The sequence below is a fragment of the Heteronotia binoei genome, chromosome 2, assembly GCF_032191835.1.
Source record: "Heteronotia binoei isolate CCM8104 ecotype False Entrance Well chromosome 2, APGP_CSIRO_Hbin_v1, whole genome shotgun sequence".
In the NCBI taxonomy this organism is placed as follows: Eukaryota; Metazoa; Chordata; class Lepidosauria; order Squamata; family Gekkonidae; genus Heteronotia; species Heteronotia binoei.
In genome coordinates, this window is record NC_083224.1 from 148432488 (window position 1) to 148447745 (window position 15258).

The 15258-nt window shown below is 42.1% G+C and overlaps 1 protein-coding gene across 4 annotated transcripts in view; it reads left to right on the forward strand.

The window, feature by feature from the left end:
- Positions 1–15258, forward strand: part of DPYD (dihydropyrimidine dehydrogenase) — an 833908-nt gene that overhangs the window by 78874 nt on the left and 739776 nt on the right. The window lies entirely within an intron of this gene.

Below are 15258 nucleotides of genomic sequence, written 5' to 3' on the forward strand. Positions count from 1 at the left end.
CAATGGTTTAATATGGAAAGGTGGGGGAATAGTGAGATTTGTCAATGGAATTTTAAAAATAAAACATCAAGAAAAAGCACAAGGATCACAGCAGAAACAAAAAATATAAACAAAAAATATAAAATGCTCTGGGCTTAGGAAAACATGAAATGGCTGGGTATTGCAAGCTTCTCCACCTGCCTCCAAGTCTACTCAGATTGGCAATGGTGCTTCAGTGTAATATCCCCCTTTGACTATGGGTTCTCAGCTTAGAGTAATCACTAGGCACCAGTGCTAAGGTGCATTCAGCAGAGACATGCTAGGTCAAAGCATCAACTCTTTATTTGCAAGGTCACACAACTCTAGGAAGGAACAGCTTCTAACTGGCCATATAAACGCTGAAAGGTGAAACTGAGCTCCACTCCATTAAAATACATTGCACTACAGACAAAGCTGCAAGGAAACATGGAATGGACTTTCCATTAAGGTCTCTGTGCCCAGATAAACTGAGTAGTCTATCTGGGCACAGAGACCTTAATGGAAAGTCCATTCTGCATTTTCTTTGCAGCCCAGAATTGCTTCCTGCTTCAGCCTGCAAAGACAAGGAAGAAAGATCTGGAACTTCAGCCTTGGAGCTTCAAAGGGTGAGGACAAGAGGGAGGGGAAAGAAAAGAGCTCTGCGGGCCTGATTAAAGCCCTGGGTAGGCCAGTTCTGGCCCATTGGCCGGATATTTGACACCACTGCCCTATGGGGACTGGTCTCCATAGGGTATAATCGAGTGCTCAGTGGACATCCCCCCCCCCGCCTGTTTTCTGATAACCCTGAAGCAGGTGGGCCTTCAAACCAGGGGATCTCCTGCCCCCAACAGGGGATTAGCAACCCTATTTCCAGTGCTTTGTTCTGAAATATTCCAGACCAGGAGGCCTAGTAGAAACTTTTCTTTTGGAAGTCCATACATCTTTATCAGGAATTTTCAAACCTTGTTTTAAGGAGCCATTTGGAATCAGTTTAAATAGTTGGAATATGATTCCAACATCTTGATAAAAGCAGAATAGGGATGGATTAATGTCTGTAGGAGAAGTTTCTGTGAGAAAGAAGTGCTGGGGGAGAAAAGTGAGCCAATAAAAGCATGTGAGGTATCTAGTTTGAATCATGGAGAGGAACTATGGCTCAGTGGAAGATCAACTGCTTTGCATGCAGAAAGTTCCAAATTTAATCCCTGGCATCTCCAGCTAAAAATGGACCGAGCAGTAGGTGATGTGAGAGACCTTTGCTGCCAGTCTGAGTGGAAGTTACTGACCATGATGGGACAAGGGTCTGATTTAGTATAAGGCAGCTTTGTGTGTGTTATGTGTGATCTTTTTACACTGAGGATTCTAGCTAAGCCTCCCCCCAACCATTCTATTTTTTAAAAAAATGAAGGACGGTTATCAATGAGTTTAGTATCTCCAATGTCTTCAGTGTGATAAGTATTCAGGTTGTGGTAGCTTGCAAAATGTCGCTATTAAAGAAAAATACAGTGTTAGATGTATCTCTCACTAATAATTGCTATAGCTGAATGCTAATTAATGTATATGTAGATAATGATATGTAGAATGTGAGCAGTTTGACTAGGTATATCTTGGTGACAGTCTTTAATCACAACTATTCAACCAACAATTGGTATAATTATTAGGGGACATTAGTTTGACACTTGATTCTTTGAACTGATGTCTGTTTTGTGGATGCATGCTTTTATAGTAATTTCCCCCCATGTCTTCTGAGCATAGTGTGTATGAAAAATGTTGAAGTAAAGATTACAGAATTGTGTATCAAGCAATACAAATTCAGGAGCTGCTTCTTAAATCATACTGATGAGCTCTAGAGATTCTGACCCAAATCCAGAGTATCCTTGTAAGGATAAATATGTATCTTAAATTGAACAAATTCATGCAATCTAACAAATACGGAGATTTGCCTGAATATGAATCAAATTGCCTTGTTGGTAAAAGGCTGCTAAACATACTACTAATTCTCAGACTTGAATTTTAGATAGAGGTTTCCCTTTGGTTTGCTTGTTCAGCTTCCCCTTCCAATGCATCTGAAGTCAATGGGAATTACAGGTTCTTATCCTCTCTGAGATTTGGTTCAAAAGCTTGAAGAGCAAGGTAAATTCTTTTAATTATCTGGTATACTTTCAAAGTCATTTGTATCTTTCTTAGTTGTATATACAGTTGAAAGTGTTTATTGACTCCACATAGATTAAGCCTTAAATGGCAAGCATGGTTTGATGTCACAATTGACCATAAAAATCTAGACAAACAAGGTTAAAGATAGTAATGTTTGAGGGCTTCTTGTTTCTTTTTAGAAAAAGCATCAGTTACAAAATATTTTTTTTTATTCACAGTTTTCTTGCAGTGGCTATGACATGGAAGGAGGTAGGGAAAGAGGATCTGTTTCCACATCATGGAAAAGCTTGCTGTTCTGATGCTTGCTTTGCAGAATGCATAAACTATAAAGCTTGATTTTTTGAACATTTTTCTCAACAGAGAAACACAAATACAGAATAGAAATCTATGTAAGGTTCTGTACCCGAGTCTGGGAAACATCTTTACATCTTTACTAGGACTCCAGATAAGGGGTTGGAAAATGTATAGTGTTGCTAGGCAATGCCTTACTACGATGGATCATACTTTTGCAAACATCCTACATGGAACCATTTGAGTGGCAATTAGTGAAGTACAAACAAGAGCAGAGGAATGATAAGAGGGAAAGCATCACAACACTTTTATGGAGGAAAAAGAAGCCAGAGAGCTTCAGTGGTCAATGTAATGTTACTGGAAAAATGATTGATGGATGCTCAAGGGAATAGAGAAGGGGAAAATGACTAACTATTTATAGAATGCCATGGATAAAAAAAATTAAAAATGAGATGCTCAAATAGTGGAGAAGGTGTCTCTGTGCTTGGCTAATCCCATACAGAAAAGTACCAACAAAGCAGTGATCATTGCTACTGCTTCTTGCCTTGGACCTGGCTGCCTCCATAGCAGAAGAGGGTGAAGATAGGGAAGTAGGAGAGAAGAGGTGGTTTGCTGTGGGGTGGGGCAGATAGCATGGGCACCATTTGGATGAGAGGCATGTCCAATAAGGGCTATAGTAAAGGAGAATTGGGCGAGATAGTGTGAAAAAGATTTCTCAGTCCAACCTGTGATCTTTGTTTCAAACCACATGTGAAAATTCCACACAGGTACTGTTTTCTGACTCATGCAGTGACTTCACACAAACTTGTATGGGTGCAGCATAGATCTCAGTAAAGCCACGTTCTCCCTTGCCCGATATATGCAGGAAAGCACACAGGGGAGATATTATGGGACATGAGCAGCTTGCATGTGTTTTCCCTATCCTCCATTTGTTCCTCCCTGACCGTGGGAGGGCTTTGCCTCAGTGGTAGAGCTTCTGCTTTATTTGGAAAATGTCCCAGGTTCAACCTTGACATCTCCACTTAAAAGGTTTAGGTAACAGGTGAAGTGAAAGACCATTATCCTAGTCCCTGCCATTCAAAGCAGACAATATGGATTTGGATAGACTAGTGGTCTGATTCAGTGTAAGACACCTTCATGTGTTCATGATTTTCAAATTACAGAGCTCTGCTAAGTCTTATGGCAGGGTGTCGAATTCATTTGTTATGAGGGTCGGATTTTACATAAATGAGACCTTGTTGGGCAGGGCCATGTGTATCATAAAATGTAATGCCAGGTAGCAGACATATAAACTTTATAAAGGGCACAGACAAACAATTAAAGATTTTTTTAAACTTAAAATAAAACATGCTTAAAATATTAGCACACTTGCAATATTTTGTTTTACAGTCTCTGATAAATGAATTATTGCATCAAAAACTGCAGACAATGTCTGTGCTGTACCAGTCTTGAATATGTGCTGTTCAGGTGTACACATCTGTAAGTTGCAAACCTACTATTGATTCATTGACATTCATTACAGATATCTCATGGTCAATGCTTTGAGCCTAAGATCCAGAAGAACATGAAGCAGCTGGGCACTGTGAGCTTTTGTACATAAGTTGCTTCACGCACTAGTCAAGAACATGTGACAGCACCATGGCACAGACTGAGGGCTATGTGCTTGTCTACAAAACTATAAATTTCCCCAGAAAAATTACTACAACTAAAAAAAAATACAACTTCTCCCCCAAAAAACTACTACAAGAACAGAGAGACAGTTATGTACAGTGATCAGTGCCAGCCTACTATCTGGGAAGTCTAAATTCAAGACCCCCAACCAAAGGAAAATGTGAAAGAAAAATTAAGGAAAATTTGCTGGGTAAACCCGGGGTGGAACACACTCTCAGCCTAATGCTGATATTTCTCTTCTAAATAGTTCATATGCTTTCCTCTTGAGAAAGACTGGAGGCCATGAGTACAGTGAAAAAGTGGAGAGAAACCCAGTTACACCCATAACAAGCCCAATAAAACTCACTCACTCTCTCTGTAGCAAGGCAAAAAGCTCATACCTTCACTAAAACGGTGCTAGTCTTAAAAAGCACTCTTTGTAGCTCTCCTGATGGTGGGGACTGGCAAAGGAAGATCTGGCTCTTTCTTTCCTTCCCTGGGGCATGAGGAGGGGGAGGAGCCTCAGCCATTCATTAGAAGGAAGAGAGGCTTGTCTCAGTAGCTCTGCAGGGTGATTAATTGAGCCTGGCAAACTTAATCACCCAGCAGAGCTATAGAGCCAAGCTCCCTCATTGACTGAGGCTGCTCATCCCTCCTCCTCCGTTTGGGAAAAGGGAGGGGGGAGAGGGATAGGCTGCTTTGCTGCTCTGGCCTGTCCAGGGAGAAACACAAAATGGCGACCGGAAAAAGCAGGCAAGGGAAAATGAAGCAGATGACAGCCAGTTGCTGGAGGACCTGATTGGAGTCCTCTGCAGGGCGGATCTGGCCCACGGGCCATATGTTGGACACCCCTGTCTTATGACATTCACTCTGTCCTAGGATGCTATGGCCATCCTTAAAAGTGTCTGCACCAGAAGTGCAAAGCGCAGGTGACTTGACCTGCAAGGTTGACATTGCTATAAGTTTTGTATATAAAACAGACACAGTGGTTTCTTTGTTATATATAAGAAACCACTGTGTCTGTTTTTGAATGCAAAAAGAGAGAGAGAAGGCATTTTAATATAACCAAGAGCATGTAATTAAATCTTGCTAAGAATCTACCCCAAACCCCCTGACAAAAATTTGAAATGTTGCCCCTGGGAGCACCAGGGTGATGTAGTGGGAATGTGCTAAGCTGATGCTATGTAATGTAAAACTATTTTTCCACCATTTTGTGGGCTCAGCATTCATGGGTGTTGGTGAACAGATGGCTTAATTGTTGCTAAGTTCACCTGCTGCTCCGACAGTATGCTTAAAATCTTTGATTATAAATTGAACCCAACATCCTGTTGAGACCAGTGAGGCCCCATTGTGCACACTCATCAAAGCTTGTCTGAAATCACAGGCTGTGCAGTGGTGGCTGATAATGGGGAAAGGAAGCAAGCTGCAGGGAGAGCACAGCTAGATCAGCTAGACTCTGGTTCACATGTTTACCTGCACCAGTGGCACTCCTTGCATGGTGACCACATCCACAATGCATCACAGACAACATGAGTTGGGTGTTCTGTGATGATGTCTGCTGATTTGATTGCTTTGCTTTGAAAAGGTGGGAGGAAACTATGTAAAAGGGGTCTTGACATGGAGGTCAGAGTCATGTTCTGTTTGATGTGCATAGTGGAAGAAGGGAGCTTGCTCCTTCACCACACAAGGACAGTTGGCAAGAATGTATGAAGTACAGCATAGATTTTGGTCAGGTACAGGGATCCCCTGCCTCTAAGGCCACCAGACAACTTTTTTTTAGTGAGCTGAAGAATGTAACTGAAGTTTGTGTCAAAGAGCAGGCCCAGATGACCGCTCCAAGCTCCCCTTCTTAATGAAAAGGTGAGCAAGTTCATATGAACATATGCAGCTACCTTACACTGAATCAGATCATTGGTCTGTCAAGGTTAGTGTTGTGTATTATGACTGGCAGTAGGTCTCTAGGATCTCGTTGAAATTTTTTGCATCAGCTACTGCCTGATTTTTAGCTGGAGATACTGGAGATTGAACTGGGGCCATTCAGTATGCAAAGCAGGTGCTTTACCACTGAGCCTAGGGTTGCCAAGTCCAATTCAAGAAATATCTGGGGACTTTGGGGGTGGAGCCAGGAGACTTTGGGGCGGAGCCAGGAACAAGGGTGTGACAAGCATAATTGAACTCCAAGGGAGTTTGGCCATCACATTTAAAGGGACAGCACACCTTTTAAAATTTCATCCTTCCATAGGAAATAATGAAGGATAGGGGCACCTTCTTTTGGGGCTCATAGAATTGGACCCCCTGGTCCAATCATTTTGAAACTTGGAGGGTACTTTGGGGAGAGGCACTAGATACTATACTGAAAATTTGGTGCCTCTACCTCAAAAAACAGCTCCCCCAGAGCCCCCTAAACCTCCAGATCAATTCCCCATTATACCCTATGAGAATCGATCTCCACATAGGGAATAATGAAGTGCTCAGCAGATGTTTCCCTCCCCGCACCCCGTTTCTGGCGACTATGAAGTGAGGGATTGGCCTCTCTACTCACGAGTTGCTGCCAACTTCTTCAAAGTAACACAGACACACCATCCCAAGAGGAAGCTTTTCCAATCGGGGCTGAAGCCTCCAGAGGTGGAAAGGCACATTGTCCTCTGGGGGTAGGGCTTCCCCCCGCCAGCCAGCTGACTGGGGGTGGGAAGGAGCCTGGGAAAGCGGAAGAACCCCCTCTGGGACCTGGGGATTGGCAAGCCAGCTGAGCCATGGCTCCTCATTTTTCATATACTTGAGGTCAGTGATCTAGCCTTGAGTATTGCTTTCTTCTGAGGCACCATTTGACAACCAGTTTGAACTGACTATGTATCTGAATTCACAAGTCAGTTTGTTGAATAGTACCACTCCTTGTAGCCACTTGCACACAGAGTCTATAGCATAAGGATGACATTTATTTTTATTATTATTTTATTAATGTGATTTCTATCCTGCTATTCCCTCCAAAGCAGGTCTCAGGGTAGTTTACAGCATAAAATCCTACAAGAAGATACATAATGTAATAAATTGTCTTTAAAAGTCTAAAATTACAGCAATTTAAAAGCTATTAAATAACATTAATGATGTTCTACCTGCAATGAGATAGGAGGGAGGCAAGAAGCAGGCATTTCAGGATCTACACAAACATTGGAGTTTGTTATTCTTTTATATTAAGAATGTACAGAAATTCTCTCCCCCCCCCCCAGTTTCTGCTGATTGATTGCAACAGCTAGCATACCCATTCCTTTCTCTTCCATGAGAAGTTTTTCACAAGAATTGATGCTTATGATGTGATAAGACTGGACTTTTAAGGACTGATGTTAGGAAAGAATGACTGGCTGCTGAATCCAAACACCATTTGTGGATAGCTGCCAGGAAGATCCCTGCTTGATCAGACTACAAGTCTGTCTTAGCCAGTATCCTGTGGCCAGTTGTATACTTCTGGGATGCATATAGGGTATGCAATCTTCTCTATTTCCCCTCAAGATCTGCTAGTCAGGCAGTATACCTCTCAACTTACTAGTTCCATTTAGCTGTCATACCAAGTAGTCTATCCTCTGTTCCATTTAGCATCGGAGAGGCATTTGATTACCCATTGGCTCATATATTGTCAAATGCCTATTTTTCTTCCTCACACCTAATCTTTAACTTGCACCTAATTTTGCAGCAAGTTCTACACAAGATGAGACCTTAGCATTATGTCCTGAGCAGTGTTCCCTCTAAGCTGCAGAGACTTGTGAGCAAAAATTCTACTTGCACCTCATTTTGCAGCAAGTTCTACACAAGATGAGGCCTTAGCATTATGTCCTGAGCTGTAGCTTTCCCCCCCTGCTTCCACGTCCTTTTTTGAACAACCAACCTGATGAAGAATCCTATAAAACTTGAAAGTTTACACACCATGCTTTATTTATTTATTTAAAACATTTCTATACCACCTTTCCACCAAAATAGGCTCCCCAAGATAGCAAACATCAAGGCATTAAAATTGCACTTAAAATGTTTATATATACAATATTTAATGATAGTTAATAATGCAGTAAAACTATATTGACATACAAACACATCACAATCAGGTGAGAAGGCCAATAAGAATTTAATAGAGGTATGCCAAATTAAACAGAATTTGTTACCTGCTGGCAGAAGATAATGACAGAGGGAGATAGACACATCTCCCTGGGGAGTGTTGTGATATTTTGGTCGATCCCAGTAAAAGATGTTGCATAATGTTTTGCTTTTCTTTTGGTACCTGTTCTCTCTGGATGATCCTGATGAATTTGATGGATCAGAAGAAGAAGATGATGATGATATTGGATTTATATCCCACCCTCCACTTCAAATCTCGGAGTGGCTCACAATCTTCTTTATCTTCCTCCCCCACAACAGACACCCTGTGAGGTGGGTGGGACTGAGAGGGCTCTCAGCAGCTGCCCTTTCAAGTACAACCTCTGGAAGAGCCATGGCTGACCCAAGGCCATTCCGACAGCTGCAAGTGGAGAAGTGGCGAATCAAACCCAATTCTCCCAGATAAGAGTCCGCACACTTAACCACTACACCAAAGTGGCTCATAAATGTATGGCTTCCATGCCTTCAAAGAAAAAGTGCAAAGCCTATTTATTTTTGTGAGCAGTTTGGGCTTTTGGGTCTGAAGGTTGAAGGAATTGATTATTTTTGCTAGTACTTATATTGCCATATTTAAATTTATTTTAAGCACCTCAAGTGTAGGTAGAGGTGGGATACAGTATTTTAAAATAGAGGCAATATATAGTATGTCACAGTCCTCACAACACTAAAAATCCCTATCAAATAAAAATTAAAAGTGTATTAAAGGTTCCATTATAAATACCTTGTGGAAGGCTCTTCAGATGGAAATAAGGATAAGATAAGCATAAACTCTGATGCTGGAAAGGCTTATGGGTAGGATGTGTTGCAACCCCTGTCCTTTTTTGCCTACTTTCTCCAAGCAATCAAATTGGCAAAATGTTGGTGTGAAACAGACAGCAAGTTGCATTTTCTTTGGGAGCAGGCATTGGGGCTTTATGTTACTGCCTGGAATGAACCAATGAAATGGAGGGTGAGGCATGAAGGTCACCATTACTTGGCAAGCCTAGTTTCATTTGATTTTTCTTTAAGGGCAGAAGAGCAGCATTTCAGCTAGACGGCATTATCCATCTGGGAAAACATATTTTCTGATAGTTCCAGCTCCTGCCTCAGACTCTGGCAATAGATTGCCAAATGCACTTATTGCATTGTGTAATCCCTTTGGAAAAAGGTCTTTCTCATTTTGTGTTTGGCTTGAGCTATGATAAATACATTCACTCTTTACCTGGAGGAATTTTGATTTGATACAGCTCGAGACCGTGCCATAAATCTCCAGGTCCCTCAGATAGCTTCGGACCATGTACTGGGTTAGTGAGAGCTGTCTGGCAAGCGTTATTTACCGGCATTCTCACTAGAGCAAAGCTGGAAGTATTGAGTGTTTTGTTATGAATGTTTTTTGGAATATTCAAAAGTGCCTGCCCATTTATGTTTCAAGGATTGTTTCAAAGTGTTCACCTGCTCAGCAAGCCCTGCCTTTGCCCTGAATTGACTTTGTTTTATCTGGATGATGTCATCACACAGCCAGATCTGATTGACTTCTGATAGCATACCATTCACTATGTGTTCCCTGGTTGGCTGGGATAGTCTGTGTGACTAGTTGATGATAGACAAGATGATGATTAACAGTGTAATCTGAAGAACACTTATTTGAGAGAGAGTTCCATTGAATAGACTTGAGTAGGATTCTGGGTAGGTCTGTTTAGGATTATTCTCTAAAAAAAATGTAGGGTTGCCAGGCCTCTGTTGCAAAATACTTTGAAACTTTGGGGGTGGATCCAGGAGAGGGTGGGGTTTAGGGAGGGGTACAATGACATAGAGTCCATCCTTCAAAGCAGCCATTTTCTCTAGCAGAGTTGATCTCTGCCAGCTGGAGATCAGTTGTAAAAGCAGGAGATCTCCAGGCCCCACCTGGAGGCTGGCAACCCTAGTAAAAAGTCAAACCATTACCAATAGGAAAGGGGAGCTGACAGCAAGTTGGATCAATAAAAGGGTTAATGCTGTACAATTAAGGCTTTTTTTTCCTGGAAACATTTCAGCTTCCTTGAAAGCACTACTTTTGACATGAAAATTGAGGCATGACAATATTCAGCAAAGCTTAGTTTTGCTACTATTGATCGTTCTTGTAAGGAGGAATATTGTCTTTCAGAAATCTCCAGTGTCCTTGCTCTGAGTAAAAGGAACAGTATGAAGGGATATTGAAATTTAAAGTATTTTTGCTGGAGTGTTGCTTGGAAAAGGAATATTTCAGGAAGAAGAAAAAAATTATAAGCTGAGAGTCTAAATGCAGAATTCTGTTCTAGAAATGAATAATGCACTCCCAAAATATAAAATCTGAAATTCAGAAAACTGGTTTGTCAGATTCTGTAGATAGTGTTGGATTATTGTTAATTATCAGATTGAGGAATAAATCTTTTTTTTTTTTACGTCTAGCTTTTACATCTGAGCTTATGACAGCCATCAATAGATTCAGCAGAACAACTCATACTGAACACACCAGAAGTTTGGATTTGATTCTTGGCTAATGCAAGAAATGCCTTTTAGTAAAAGACTGGTGTGACTCTGTTGAAAGTATTTTGAGAATTAAAGGTAGGAAATTAGTAATAAGTAGGGCAACTGCATATTTCACATGAAAGTTTTATTGATTTGCATTTAGATATAGAGGGCATGCTTTTCTCCTTCTATGCAGCTGATACTCATGGAACAATTTCCTAAATTCCTGAAAGCCAATTTGGTGTAGTGATTAAAAGCATGGACTCTAATCTGGGAGAACCAGGTTTGATTCCCCGCTCCTCCACATGCACCTGCTGAGTGACCTTGGGTCAGCACAAGATCTCTGTAGGTTGTTCTGATCAAGAGAAGTTCTGGAAGAGCTCTCTCAGCCCCACCTACCTCACAGGGTGTCTGTTGTGGGGAGAGGAGGGGAAAGGAGGTTGTAAGCCACTCTGAGACTCTGTGTGAAGGGCTGAATATAAATCCTTCTCCTCTGAACACTAGTGTGGGGATGCTATAGGAGGACAAGCAATGTAGTTTCAAGCAGACTCATGGACTTAGAAGGATGTAACTCTGGTTGGGATCACACTGTTAGCAATATTTGTATATTGAAGTCTTAAAATGCTCAGAAATGTCATACTTTCTGAATAATGCACTAAAACCAAATGTCTTCCTCTTCACTGCTCCTCTTCCAGCAGCACAAAAATTGAATAAATATAATTTATTTATTAAAAAACTTATATGTTGTCTCTTCAGAGATCTGAATGAATGACTTACCACTAAGAGAATAAGAATTACAATGCAGCCATTAAACATAAAGCTATCATGTCTAAGCTATCGTGGCTAAATCATTATCAGTCATGAATTCATGCAGTCACCTCCTAATGGTATTTAAGAATGACATTGGTGCTAGTTTTATGCATCTCTGTGTAATGCATAGTTTGGTCTTAGTTCTACGACATCAAATGATAATGGATTCCAGCAGGTTTTGACATATTTTCTTTGGTTGCCAGACTCATTTTTCAGCTTTCTGGGTTTTGTGTTTTAGTAACCACGAAACCTAATCCTATATTTTTCGCAGCTTTAAAGCTATGGTTTGTCTCTTTATTTCAGCCCCCGTTCCACATGACTTTAGACCCCTCAGGCTCCAAGATTACAAATACAGCCTTTTTGGTGTTCAGAAGGGATCCCTTCTTTCCTTTTCAGCAATGGGGGAAATGGTTGAATCCAGCCTTTGAGAATGGCTGATAAACACTACAAGAAAATGAAAAAACTGCATGTTGTGGTGACTTGGTACCTGGGATTTGTTAAATTTTAATTATATGTTGTGTGAGAGAGGTTTACTTGGTGTGTTCTTTATGATAGCTTTCTCACAATCTGAATAAACTTGAGTGAAGGACTTCTTCTCAGTAAACAAAGAACATATCCAAACTGAGTTATCAACTTCCAGGTGGAGCCTGGAGATCTCCCAGAATTACAATTGATCAGTTCCTCTTGAGAAAATGGTTGTTTGGAGAGTGGCCTGTATGGCGTTACACCTTGCTGAGGCCCCTTCCTCCCCAAACTCTGTCCTCCTCACACTCCACCCCCAAATTGCCAGGAAATTCCCAATCTGGACTTGCACCCCTGCTCCTTGGGGAAGTATTTCTTTCTGCCAACAGGAAAAATGCAGTAACAACTTCAAGTGGAGAAAACAGCATCTCATCTATATCTCTTAACATAAGTGAAATCAGATGCAAAGCCATGTTATGTACATGGCATGAGGGGGAGAACAGTCACAAGTTATTTTATTATTTATAAATTTGATTTTAGGCTGAACTCCCCTGTTTGCAGAGCTCAGGGCAGTAGGGTTGCCAATCCCCAGGCGGGGGCAGGGGATCCCCGGTTTGGAAGCCCTCCCTCCGTTTCAGGGTCATCAGAAAGTGGGGGGAGGGGAGGGAAATGTCTGCTGGGAACTCTATTATTCCCTAGGGAGATTTATTCCCATAGAAAATAATGGAGAATTGATCCGTGGGTATCTAGGGCTCAGGGTGGGGCTGTTTTTTGAGGGAGAGGCACCAAATTTTCAGTACAGCATATAGTGCCTCTTCCCAAAATACCTCCCAAGTTTCAAAAAGATTGGACCAGGGGGTCCAATTCTATGAGCCCAAAAAGAAGGTGCCCATCTCCTTCATTATTTCCTATGGAAGGAAAGCATTGAAAAGGTGTGCCGTCCCTTTAAATGTGCTGGCCAGAACCCCCTTTGGAGTTCCATTATGCTTGTCACAGCCTTGATCTTGGCTCCACCCCTAATGTCTCCTGGCTTCACCCCCAAAGTCCCCAGATATTTGTTAAATTGGACTTGGCAACCCTACAGGGCAGTGAATAATTCCAATAAATACATTTGTAAATCAATTAAAACGGGTAAAGCAATAAACAGTGCAAACAGTTACAGGTGGTGCTTACAATAATCTAATTTGTATTCTGCCCTGAGGGAGGGAGTGTGAAGGAGGAGCCAGACTAAATAAAAACAATTTCTGTCCTCAACCATAGGCCTGGTGGAACATTTCTGCCTTACAGGCCCTATGGAACTGGTTTCAGGGTTGCCAAGCCCAATTCAAACAAACTTAAACCCTTCCTCCCTACACCATCGTCTCATCCACACATTGAGACTTCTAATTTGTGCCTGTCTCTCCTTCCCTGCAGGTGGAACAGGTAGCACTTCTGAGAAGGCTACCTTGGAGGTCCTGGCCTTAAGTCTCCTGCTTAGCAGCCTAAATTTTTCCTCCAGGACCTCACAACTGCATTTCCCCACATCGTTGGTGCCAACATGCACCACGACCACTGGCTCCTCCCCAGCACTGTCGATCAACCTATCTACTACACGCATAATGTCTGCTACCTTCGCACCAGGCAGGCAAGTCACCATACGGTCAGTATGCGGTTTTGCCACCCAGCTGTCTACTTGCCTAAGGATCGAATCACCAACTACCAGGACCCCCCCTCCCTGCCCAGGGATGGTTTCTTGGCACGAAAGGATACCCCCTCATCAACTGAATAAGAGGTCCCTTCTGAGGGTGCATTCCCCTTATCCTCAGCACGGTGCCCTGTTCCCTCTCAACCCTCATGCTCCCTGGCAGCAACTGGGCTGCCACGTTCAGAGTGGGGCTCATCTAAGACATCCCTGAAAGTCTTCCCCGAGTGCCTTACTGTCTCTGCTTCTCCAGGTCAGTCACCTCGGCCTCAAGGGTACGAACTCGTTCCCTGAGTACCAGGAGCTCCTTGCATCGAGCACACACCCAAGACTTCTGTTCTGTGGGCAGATAGTCATACATGTGACACTTGGCTCGTGCCTCTGGCAAGGTGCAGCTTAATAATGCAAAGAGGGTGGGGAACACAGCTACTCCTAATCAATCAGCAACAATCACCTTCAGCCCACTCAAACCAAACAGACAGCAGTTCCCCAGCAACCACAAACTCAGAAATTCTCAGAAACTTCCCCAGCTGCTTAGAATGCCAAACCTCACCCTTATAGCACTTATTCTCTGCTCTCTCTCAGAGCTTCTCTGCTGTCTCTCAGAGCTCTCTGAAATGTGCTCAGCCTCTGGCAAGTCAGAGCTTAATAATGCAAAGAGGGTGGGGAACACAGCCACTCCTAATCAATCAACAATCACCTTCTGCCCACTCAAACGAAACAGACAGCAGTTCCCCAGCAATCACAAACTCAGAATTTTCAGCAGTCACACAAACTCAGAAATTCTCAGCAACTTCCCCAGCTGCTTAGAAAGCCAAACCTCACCCTTATAGCACTTATTCTCTGCTCTCTCTCAGCTTCTCTGCTGTCTCTCAGAGCTTCTCTGCTCTCTCTCAGAGCTCTCTGAAATGAAATATTTTAGAAAGCTCTGTAGTGCGGTATGTAGAGGAACTGCCTGATCAGTAATCCTCATGTGAGTAGGACAGAGAACAGGTGATGGTTTAAACTCTGAGGTCACACATGAACTCACATGAAGCTTTCTTATACAGATTAGACCCTAGGTCCAATCCAGGTCAGTATTGTCAACTCAGACTGGCATTGGCTCTCTGGAGTCTCAGGCAGAGGTCTTTCACATCACATGCTGTCTGATCCTTTTAACTGGAGAAGCTGGGAATTTAATGTGGGACCTTCTGCATGTAGAGACTCTTCCACTAAACCACAGCCCCTCCACAGGTCCTCTGGTGTCTGGACAATGCTTTCAAATGCCATAACCATGATGTCCAGTACTAATGACCTATGTGTACAAGAAAATAGCCATAACAATTTGTCCTATTAAAAGTGTGGTGGGCACTTCTCTTCAAAGAATGAATATGACTGTCTTCTTTCTTTTTCTTCTTTTTTAATACCATCATATTTCTTTGCTTTTTGTTTATTATTATAGAGCAACTAGTTTGAACATCAGTTTCAGAGACATGCATTTCATTGTGAATGTATATATGTCAAATAAATGAAAGATTTTGTTAGAAATAATTATAAGCCAAGATCTAGAAGAAAAATTAGTGGTTTGTGTGCTGCTTTTGTCTTTTTTTACATTCCTCTCCTTTTCT